This window comes from Mytilus trossulus, chromosome 3, assembly GCF_036588685.1.
Source record: "Mytilus trossulus isolate FHL-02 chromosome 3, PNRI_Mtr1.1.1.hap1, whole genome shotgun sequence".
In the NCBI taxonomy this organism is placed as follows: domain Eukaryota; kingdom Metazoa; phylum Mollusca; class Bivalvia; order Mytilida; family Mytilidae; genus Mytilus; species Mytilus trossulus.
The window spans coordinates 5600481-5612751 of NC_086375.1; the positions used below are offsets into that span (position 1 = coordinate 5600481).

Consider the following 12271-nt stretch of genomic DNA (forward strand, 5'->3'; position numbering starts at 1 on the left):
TGCTACACAACAGTGTTGCTAAGACTGTCAAGGCGAACAAGTACTTTATACAAACTATGTACCTGTAACCGCTACTACCAGTGTTGCTAAGACTGTCAAGGCGAACAAGTACTTTATACAAACTATGTACCTGTAACCGCTACTACCAGTGTTGTGTAACCGCTACTACCAGTGTTGCTAAGACTGTCAAGGCGAACAAGTACTTTATACATTTGCTACACAACAGTGTTGCTAAGACTGTCAAGGCGAACAAGTACTTTATACAAACTATGTACCTGTAACCGCTACTACCAGTGTTGATAAGACTGTCAAGGCGAACAAGTACTTTATACAAACTATGTACCTGTAACCGCTACTACCAGTGTTGCTAAGACTGTCAAGGCGAACAAGTACTTTATACAAACTATGTACCTGTAACCGCTACTACCAGTGTTGCTAAGACTGTCAAGGCGAACAAGTACTTTATACAAACTATGTACCTGTAACCGCTACTACCTGTGTTGCTAAGACCGTCAAGGCGAACAAGTACTTTATACAAACTATGTACCTGTAACCGCTACTACCAGTGTTGCTAAGACTGTCAAGGCGAACAAGTACTGTATACAAACTATGTACCTGTTACCGCTACTACCAGTGTTGCTAAGACTGTCAAGGCGAACAAGTCCTTTATACAAACTATGTACCTGTAACCGCTTCTACCAGTGTTGCTAAGACTGTCAAGTCAAACAAGTACTTTATACAAACTATGTACCTGTAACCGCTACTACCAGTGTTGCTAAGACTGTCAAGGCGAACAAGTACTTTATACAAACTATGTACCTGTAACCGCTACTACCAGTGTTGCTAAGACTGTCAAGGCGAACAAGTACTTTAAACAAACTATGTACCTGTAACCGCTTCTACCAGTGTTGCTAAGACTGTCAAGGCGAACAAGTACTTTATACAAACTATGTACCTGTAACCGCTGCTAGCAGTGTTGCTAAGACTGTCAAGGCGAACAAGTACTTTATACAAACTATGTACCTGTAACCGCTACTACCAGTGTTGCTAAGACTGTCAAGGCGAACAAGTACTTTATACAAACTATGTACCTGTAACCGCTACTACCAGTGTTGCTAAGACCGTCAAGGCGAACAAGTACTTTATACAAACTATGTACCTGTAACCGCTACTACCAGTGTTGCTAAGACTGTCAAGGCGAACAAGTACTTTATACAAACTATGTACCTGTAACCGCTACTACCAGTGTTGCTAAGACTGTCAAGGCGAACAAGTACTTTATACAAACTATGTACCTGTAACCGCTACTACCAGTGTTGCTAAGACTGTCAGGCCGAACAAGTACTTTATACAAACTATGTACCTGTAACCGCTACTACCAGTGTTGCTAAGACTGTCAAGGCGAACAAGTACTTTATACAAACTATGTACCTGTAACCGCTACTACCAGTGTTGCTAAGACTGTCAAGGCAAACAAGTACTTTATACAAACTATATACCTGTAACCGCTACTACCAGTGTTGCTAAGACTGTCAGGCCGAACAAGTACTGTATACAAACTATGTACCTGTAACCGCTACTACCAGTGTTGCTAAGACTGTCAAGGCGAACAAGTCCTTTATACAAACTATGTACCTGTAACCGCTTCTACCAGTGTTGCTAAGACTGTCAAGTCAAACAAGTACTTTATACAAACTATGTACCTGTAACCGCTACTACCAGTGTTGCTAAGACTGTCAAGGCGAACAAGTACTTTATACAAACTATGTACCTGTAACCGCTACTACCAGTGTTGCTAAGACTGTCAAGGCGAACAAGTACTTTAAACAAACTATGTACCTGTAACCGCTTCTACCAGTGTTGCTAAGACTGTCAAGGCGAACAAGTACTTTATACAAACTATGTACCTGTAACCGCTGCTAGCAGTGTTGCTAAGACTGTCAAGGCGAACAAGTACTTTATACAAACTATGTACCTGTAACCGCTACTACCAGTGTTGCTAAGACTGTCAAGGCGAACAAGTACTTTATACAAACTATGTACCTGTAACCGCTACTACCAGTGTTGCTAAGACCGTCAAGGCGAACAAGTACTTTATACAAACTATGTACCTGTAACCGCTACTACCAGTGTTGCTAAGACTGTCAAGGCGAACAAGTACTTTATACAAACTATGTACCTGTAACCGCTACTACCAGTGTTGCTAAGACTGTCAAGGCGAACAAGTACTTTATACAAACTATGTACCTGTAACCGCTACTACCAGTGTTGCTAAGACTGTCAGGCCGAACAAGTACTTTATACAAACTATGTACCTGTAACCGCTACTACCAGTGTTGCTAAGACTGTCAAGGCAAACAAGTACTTTATACAAACTATATACCTGTAACCGCTACTACCAGTGTTGCTAAGACTGTCAGGCCGAACAAGTACTGTATACAAACTATGTACCTGTAACCGCTACTACCAGTGTTGCTAAGACTGTCAAGGCGAACAAGTACTTTATACAAACTATGTACCTGTAACCGCTACTACCAGTGTTGCTAAGACTGTCAAGGCGAACAAGTTCTTTATACAAACTATGTACCTGTAACCGCTACTACCAGTGTTGCTAAGACTGTCAAGGCGAACAAGTACTGTATACAAACTATGTACCTGTAACCGCTACTACCAGTGTTGCTAAGACTGTCAAGGCGAACAAGTACTTTATACAAACTATGTACCTGTAACCGCTACTTCCAGTGTTGCTAAGACTGTCAAGGCGAACAAGTACTTTATACAAACTATGTACCTGTAACCGCTACTACCAGTGTTGCTAAGACTGTCAAGGCGAACAAGTACTTTATACAAACTATGTACCTGTAACCGCTACTACCAGTGTTGCTAAGACTGTCAAGGCGAACAAGTACTTTATACAAACTATGTACCTGTAACCGCTACTACCAGTGTTGCTAAGACTGTCAGGCCGAACAAGTACTTTATACAAACTATGTACCTGTAACCGCTACTACCAGTGTTGCTAAGACTGTCAGGCCGAACAAGTACTTTATACAAACTATGTACCTGTAACCGCTACTACCAGTGTTGCTAAGACTGTCAGGCCGAACAAGTACTTTATACAAACTATGTACCTGTAACCGCTACTACCAGTGTTGCTAAGACTGTCAAGGCGAACAAGTACTTTATACAAACTATGTACCTGTAACCGCTACTACCAGTGTTGCTAAGACTGTCAAGGCGAACAAATACTTTATACAAACTATGTACCTGTAACCGCTACTACCAGTGTTGCTAAGACTGTCAAGGCGAACAAGTACTTTATACAAACTATGTACCTGTAACCGCTACTACCAGTGTTGCTAAGACTGTCAAGGCGAACAAGTACTTTATACAAACTATGTACCTGTAACCGCTACTACCGGTGTTGCTAAGACTGTCAAGGCGAACAAGTACTTTATACAAACTATGTACCTGTAACCGCTACTACCAGTGTTGCTAAGACTGTCAGGCCGAACAAGTACTGTATACAAACTATGTACCTGTAACCGCTACTACCAGTGTTGCTAAGGCTGTCAATGCGAACAAGTACTTTATACAAACTATGTACCTGTAACCGCTACTACCAGTGTTGCTAAGACTGTCAAGGCGAACAAGTACTTTATACAAACTATGTACCTGTAACCGCTACTACCAGTGTTGCTAAGACTGTCAAGGCGAACAAGTACTTTATACAAACTATGTACCTGTAACCGCTACTACCAGTGTTGCTAAGACTGTCAAGGCGAACAAGTACTTTATACAAACTATGTACCTGTAACCGCTACTACCTGTGTTGCTAAGACTGTCAAGGCGAACAAGTACTTTATACAAACTATGTACCTGTAACCGCTACTACCAGTGTTGCTAAGACTTTCAAGGCGAACAAGTACTTTATACAAACTATGTACCTGTAACCGCTACTACCAGTGTTGCTAAGACTGTCAAGGCGAACAAGTACTTTATACAAACTATGTACCTGTAACCGCTACTACCAGTGTTGCTAAGACTGTCAAGGCGAACAAGTACTTTATACATTTGCTACACAACAGTGTTGCTAAGACTGTCAAGGCGAACAAGAACTTTATACAAACTATGTACCTGTAACCGCTACTACCAGTGTTGCTAAGACTGTCAAGGCGAACAAGTACTTTATACAAACTATGTACCTGTAACCGCTACTACCAGTGTTGATAAGACTGTCAAGGCGAACAAGTACTTTATACAAACTATGTACCTGTAACCGCTACTACCAGTGTTGCTAAGACTGTCAAGGCGAACAAGTACTTTATACAAACTATGTACCTGTAACCGCTACTACCAGTGTTGCTAAGACTGTCAAGGCGAACAAGTACTTTATACAAACTATGTACCTGTAACCGCTACTACCTGTGTTGCTAAGACCGTCAAGGCGAACAAGTACTTTATACAAACTATGTACCTGTAACCGCTACTACCAGTGTTGCTAAGACTGTCAAGGCGAACAAGTACTGTATACAAACTATGTACCTGTTACCGCTACTACCAGTGTTGCTAAGACTGTCAAGGCGAACAAGTACTTTATACAAACTATGTACCTGTAACCGCTACTACCAGTGTTGCTAAGACTGTCAAGGCAAACAAGTACTTTATACAAACTATGTACCTGTAACCGCTACTACCAGTGTTGCTAAGACTGTCAAGGCGAACAAGTACTTTATACAAACTATGTACCTGTAACCGCTACTACCAGTGTTGCTAAGACTGTCAAGGCGAACAAGTACTTTATACAAACTATGTACCTGTAACCGCTTCTACCAGTGTTGCTAAGACTGTCAAGGCGAACAAGTACTTTATACAAACTATGTACCTGTAACCGCTTCTACCAGTGTTGCTAAGACTGTCAAGGCGAACAAGTACTTTATACAAACTATGTACCTGTAACCGCTACTACCAGTGTTGCTAAGACTGTCAAGGCGAACAAGTACTTTATACATTTGCTACACAACAGTGTTGCTAAGACTGTCAAGGCGAACAAGAACTTTATACAAACTATGTACCTGTAACCGCTACTACCAGTGTTGCTAAGACTGTCAAGGCGAACAAGTACTTTATACAAACTATGTACCTGTAACCGCTACTACCAGTGTTGATAAGACTGTCAAGGCGAACAAGTACTTTATACAAACTATGTACCTGTAACCGCTACTACCAGTGTTGCTAAGACTGTCAAGAAGAACAAGTACTTTATACAAACTATGTACCTGTAACCGCTACTACCAGTGTTGCTAAGACTGTCAAGGCGAACAAGTACTTTATACAAACTATGTACCTGTAACCGCTACTACCTGTGTTGCTAAAACCGTCAAGGCGAACAAGTACTTTATACAAACTATGTACCTGTAACCGCTACTACCAGTGTTGCTAAGACTGTCAAGGCGAACAAGTACTGTATACAAACTATGTACCTGTTACCGCTACTACCAGTGTTGCTAAGACTGTCAAGGCGAACAAGTACTGTATACAAACTATGTACCTGTAACCGCTACTACCAGTGTTGCTAAGACTGTCAAGGCAAACAAGTACTTTATACAAACTATGTACCTGTAACCGCTACTACCAGTGTTGCTAAGACTGTCAAGGCAAACAAGTACTTTATACAAACTATGTACCTGTAACCGCTACTACCAGTGTTGCTAAGACTGTCAAGGCGAACAAGTACTTTATACAAACTATGTACCTGTAACCGCTACTACCAGTGTTGCTAAGACTGTCAAGGCGAACAAGTACTTTATACAAACTATGTACCTGTAACCGCTTCTACCAGTGTTGCTAAGACTGTCAAGGCGAACAAGTACTTTATACAAACTATGTACCTGTAACCGCTACTACCAGTGTTGCTAAGACTGTCAAGGCGAAAAAGTACTTTATACAAACTATGTACCTGTAACCGCTACTACCAGTGTTGCTAAGACTGTCAGGCCGAACAAGTACTTTATACAAACTATGTACCTGTAACCGCTACTACCAGTGTTGCTAAGACTGTCAAGGCGAACAAGTACTTTATACAAACTATGTACCTGTAACCGCTACTACCAGTGTTGCTAAGACTGTCAAGGCGAACAAGTACTTTATACAAACTATGTACCTGTAACCGCTACTACCAGTGTTGCTAAGACTGTCAAGGCGAACAAGTACTTTATACATTTGCTACACAACAGTGTTGCTAAGACTGTCAAGGCGAACAAGAACTTTATACAAACTATGTACCTGTAACCGCTACTACCAGTGTTGCTAAGACTGTCAAGGCGAACAAGTACTTTATACAAACTATGTACCTGTAACCGCTACTACCAGTGTTGATAAGACTGTCAAGGCGAACAAGTACTTTATACAAACTATGTACCTGTAACCGCTACTACCAGTGTTGCTAAGACTGTCAAGAAGAACAAGTACTTTATACAAACTATGTACCTGTAACCGCTACTACCAGTGTTGCTAAGACTGTCAAGGCGAACAAGTACTTTATACAAACTATGTACCTGTAACCGCTACTACCTGTGTTGCTAAGACCGTCAAGGCGAACAAGTACTTTATACAAACTATGTACCTGTAACCGCTACTACCAGTGTTGCTAAGACTGTCAAGGCGAACAAGTACTGTATACAAACTATGTACCTGTTACCGCTACTACCAGTGTTGCTAAGACTGTCAAGGCGAACAAGTACTTTATACAAACTATGTACCTGTAACCGCTACTACCAGTGTTGCTAAGACTGTCAAGGCAAACAAGTACTTTATACAAACTATGTACCTGTAACCGCTACTACCAGTGTTGCTAAGACTGTCAAGGCGAACAAGTACTTTATACAAACTATGTACCTGTAACCGCTACTACCAGTGTTGCTAAGACTGTCAAGGCGAACAAGTACTTTATACAAACTATGTACCTGTAACCGCTTCTACCAGTGTTGCTAAGACTGTCAAGGCGAACAAGTACTTTATACAAACTATGTACCTGTAACCGCTACTACCAGTGTTGCTAAGACTGTCAAGGCGAAAAAGTACTTTATACAAACTATGTACCTGTAACCGCTACTACCAGTGTTGCTAAGACTGTCAGGCCGAACAAGTACTTTATACAAACTATGTACCTGTAACCGCTACTACCAGTGTTGCTAAGACTGTCAAGGCGAACAAGTACTTTATACAAACTATGTACCTGTAACCGCTACTACCAGTGTTGCTAAGACTGTCAGGCCGAACAAGTACTGTATACAAACTATGTACCTGTAACCGCTACTACCAGTGTTGCTAAGACTGTCAAGGCGAACAAGTACTTTATACAAACTATGTACCTGTAACCGCTACTACCAGTGTTGCTAAGACTGTCAGGCCGAACAAGTACTGTATACAAACTATGTACCTGTAACCGCTACTACCAGTGTTGCTAAGACTGTCAAGGCGAACAAGTACTTTATACAAACTATGTACCTGTAACCGCTACTACCAGTGTTGCTAAGACTGTCAAGGCGAACAAGTACTTTATACAAACTATGTACCTGTAACCGCTACTACCAGTGTTGCTAAGACTGTCAAGGCGAACAAGTACTGTATACAAACTATGTACCTGTAACCGCTACTACCAGTGTTGCTAAGACTGTCAAGGCGAACAAGTACTTTATACAAACTATGTACCTGTAACCGCTACTTCCAGTGTTGCTAAGACTGTCAAGGCGAACAAGTACTTTATACAAACTATGTACCTGTAACCGCTACTACCAGTGTTGCTAAGACTGTCAAGGCGAACAAGTACTTTATACAAACTATGTACCTGTAACCGCTACTACCAGTGTTGCTAAGACTGTCAAGGCGAACAAGTACTTTATACAAACTATGTACCTGTAACCGCTACTACCAGTGTTGCTAAGACTGTCAGGCCGAACAAGTACTTTATACAAACTATGTACCTGTAACCGCTACTACCAGTGTTGCTAAGACTGTCAAGGCGAACAAGTACTTTATACAAACTATGTACCTGTAACCGCTTCTACCAGTGTTGCTAAGACTGTCAAGGCGAACAAGTACTTTATACAAACTATGTACCTGTAACCGCTACTACCAGTGTTGCTAAGACTGTCAAGGCGAAAAAGTACTTTATACAAACTATGTACCTGTAACCGCTACTACCAGTGTTGCTAAGACTGTCAGGCCGAACAAGTACTTTATACAAACTATGTACCTGTAACCGCTACTACCAGTGTTGCTAAGACTGTCAAGGCGAACAAGTACTTTATACAAACTATGTACCTGTAACCGCTACTACCAGTGTTGCTAAGACTGTCAAGGCGAACAAGTACTTTATACAAACTATGTACCTGTAACCGCTACTACCAGTGTTGCTAAGACTGTCAAGGCGAACAAGTACTTTATACATTTGCTACACAACAGTGTTGCTAAGACTGTCAAGGCGAACAAGAACTTTATACAAACTATGTACCTGTAACCGCTACTACCAGTGTTGCTAAGACTGTCAAGGCGAACAAGTACTTTATACAAACTATGTACCTGTAACCGCTACTACCAGTGTTGATAAGACTGTCAAGGCGAACAAGTACTTTATACAAACTATGTACCTGTAACCGCTACTACCAGTGTTGCTAAGACTGTCAAGAAGAACAAGTACTTTATACAAACTATGTACCTGTAACCGCTACTACCAGTGTTGCTAAGACTGTCAAGGCGAACAAGTACTTTATACAAACTATGTACCTGTAACCGCTACTACCTGTGTTGCTAAGACCGTCAAGGCGAACAAGTACTTTATACAAACTATGTACCTGTAACCGCTACTACCAGTGTTGCTAAGACTGTCAAGGCGAACAAGTACTGTATACAAACTATGTACCTGTTACCGCTACTACCAGTGTTGCTAAGACTGTCAAGGCGAACAAGTACTTTATACAAACTATGTACCTGTAACCGCTACTACCAGTGTTGCTAAGACTGTCAAGGCAAACAAGTACTTTATACAAACTATGTACCTGTAACCGCTACTACCAGTGTTGCTAAGACTGTCAAGGCGAACAAGTACTTTATACAAACTATGTACCTGTAACCGCTACTACCAGTGTTGCTAAGACTGTCAAGGCGAACAAGTACTTTATACAAACTATGTACCTGTAACCGCTTCTACCAGTGTTGCTAAGACTGTCAAGGCGAACAAGTACTTTATACAAACTATGTACCTGTAACCGCTACTACCAGTGTTGCTAAGACTGTCAAGGCGAAAAAGTACTTTATACAAACTATGTACCTGTAACCGCTACTACCAGTGTTGCTAAGACTGTCAGGCCGAACAAGTACTTTATACAAACTATGTACCTGTAACCGCTACTACCAGTGTTGCTAAGACTGTCAAGGCGAACAAGTACTTTATACAAACTATGTACCTGTAACCGCTACTACCAGTGTTGCTAAGACTGTCAAGGCGAACAAGTACTTTATACAAACTATGTACCTGTAACCGCTACTACCAGTGTTGCTAAGACTGTCAGGCCGAACAAGTACTGTATACAAACTATGTACCTGTAACCGCTACTACCAGTGTTGCTAAGACTGTCAAGGCGAACAAGTACTTTATACAAACTATGTACCTGTAACCGCTACTACCAGTGTTGCTAAGACTGTCAAGGCGAACAAGTACTTTATACAAACTATGTACCTGTAACCGCTACTACCAGTGTTGCTAAGACTGTCAAGGCGAACAAGTACTGTATACAAACTATGTACCTGTAACCGCTACTACCAGTGTTGCTAAGACTGTCAAGGCGAACAAGTACTTTATACAAACTATGTACCTGTAACCGCTACTTCCAGTGTTGCTAAGACTGTCAAGGCGAACAAGTACTTTATACAAACTATGTACCTGTAACCGCTACTACCAGTGTTGCTAAGACTGTCAAGGCGAACAAGTACTTTATACAAACTATGTACCTGTAACCGCTACTACCAGTGTTGCTAAGACTGTCAAGGCGAACAAGTACTTTATACAAACTATGTACCTGTAACCGCTACTACCAGTGTTGCTAAGACTGTCAGGCCGAACAAGTACTTTATACAAACTATGTACCTGTAACCGCTACTACCAGTGTTGCTAAGACTGTCAAGGCGAACAAGTACTTTATACAAACTATGTACCTGTAACCGCTACTACCAGTGTTGCTAAGACTGTCAGGCCGAACAAGTACTTTATACAAACTATGTACCTGTAACCGCTACTACCAGTGTTGCTAAGACTGTAAAGGCGAACAAGTACTTTATACATTTGCTACACAACAGTGTTGCTAAGACTGTCAAGGCGAACAAGAACTTTATACAAACTATGTACCTGTAACCGCTACTACCAGTGTTGCTAAGACTGTCAAGGCGAACAAGTACTTTATACAAACTATGTACCTGTAACCGCTACTACCAGTGTTGATAAGACTGTCAAGGCGAACAAGTACTTTATACAAACTATGTACCTGTAACCGCTACTACCAGTGTTGCTAAGACTGTCAAGGCGAACAAGTACTTTATACAAACTATGTACCTGTAACCGCTACTACCAGTGTTGCTAAGACTGTCAGGCCGAACAAGTACTTTATACAAACTATATATGTACCTGTAACCGCTACTACCAGTGTTGCTAAGACTGTCAAGGCGAACAAGTACTTTATATAAACTATGTACCTGTAACCGCTACTACCAGTGTTGCTAAGACTGTCAAGGCGAACAAGTACTTTATACAAACTATGTACCTGTAACCGCTACTACCAGTGTTGCTAAGACTGTCAAGGCGAACAAGTACTTTATACAAACTATGTACCTGTAACCGCTACTACCAGTGTTGCTAAGACTGTCAAGGCGAACAAGTACTTTATACAAACTATGTACCTGTAACCGCTACTACCAGTGTTGCTAAGACTGTCAGGCCGAACAAGTACTTTATACAAACTATGTACCTGTAACCGCTACTACCAGTGTTGCTAAGACTGTCAAGGCGAACAAGTACTGTATACAAACTATGTACCTGTAACCGCTACTACCAGTGTTGCTAAGACTGTCAAGGCGAACAAGTACTGTATACAAACTATGTACCTGTAACCGCTACTACCAGTGTTGCTAAGACTGTCAAGGCGAACAAGTACTCTATACAAACTATGTACCTGTAACCGCTACTTCCAGTGTTGCTAAGACTGTCAAGGCGAACAAGTACTTTATACAAACTATGTACCTGTAACCGCTACTACCAGTGTTGCTAAGACTGTCAAGGCGAACAAGTACTTTATACAAACTATGTACCTGTAACCGCTACTACCAGTTTTGCTAAGACTGTCAAGGCGAACAAGTACTTTATACAAACTATGTACCTGTAACCGCTACTACCAGTGTTGCTAAGACTGTCAGGCCGAACAAGTACTTTATACAAACTATGTACCTGTAACCGCTACTACCAGTGTTGCTAAGACTGTCAAGGCGAACAAGTACTTTATACAAACTATGTACCTGTAACCGCTACTACCAGTGTTGCTAAGACTGTCAAGGCGAACAAGTACTTTATACAAACTATGTACCTGTAACCGCTACTACCAGTGTTGCTAAGACTGTCAAGGCGAACAAGTACTTTATACAAACTATGTACCTGTAACCGCTACTACCAGTGTTGCTAAGACTGTCAAGGCGAACAAGTACTGTATACAAACTATGTACCTGTAACCGCTACTACCAGTGTTGCTAAGACTGTCAAGGCGAACAAGTACTTTATACAAACTATGTACCTGTAACCGCTACTTCCAGTGTTGCTAAGACTGTCAAGGCGAACAAGTACTTTATACAAACTATGTACCTGTAACCGCTACTACCAGTGTTGCTAAGACTGTCAAGGCGAACAAGTACTTTATACAAACTATGTACCTGTAACCGCTACTACCAGTGTTGCTAAGACTGTCAAGGCGAACAAGTACTTTATACAAACTATGTACCTGTAACCGCTACTACCAGTGTTGCTAAGACTGTCAGGCCGAACAAGTACTTTATACAAACTATGTACCTGTAACCGCTACTACCAGTGTTGCTAAGACTGTCAAGGCGAACAAGTACTTTATACAAACTATGTACCTGTAACCGCTACTACCAGTGTTGCTAAGACTGTCAGGCCGAACAAGTACTTTATACAAACTATGTACCTGTAACCGCTACTACCAGTGTTGCT

The 12271-nt window shown here is 41.3% G+C and overlaps 1 protein-coding gene across 1 annotated transcript in view; it reads left to right on the forward strand.

Annotated features, from left to right (window-relative positions):
- LOC134709910 (furin-1-like) overlaps positions 1-12271 on the forward strand; it is a 70001-nt gene that overhangs the window by 48828 nt on the left and 8902 nt on the right. The window lies entirely within an intron of this gene.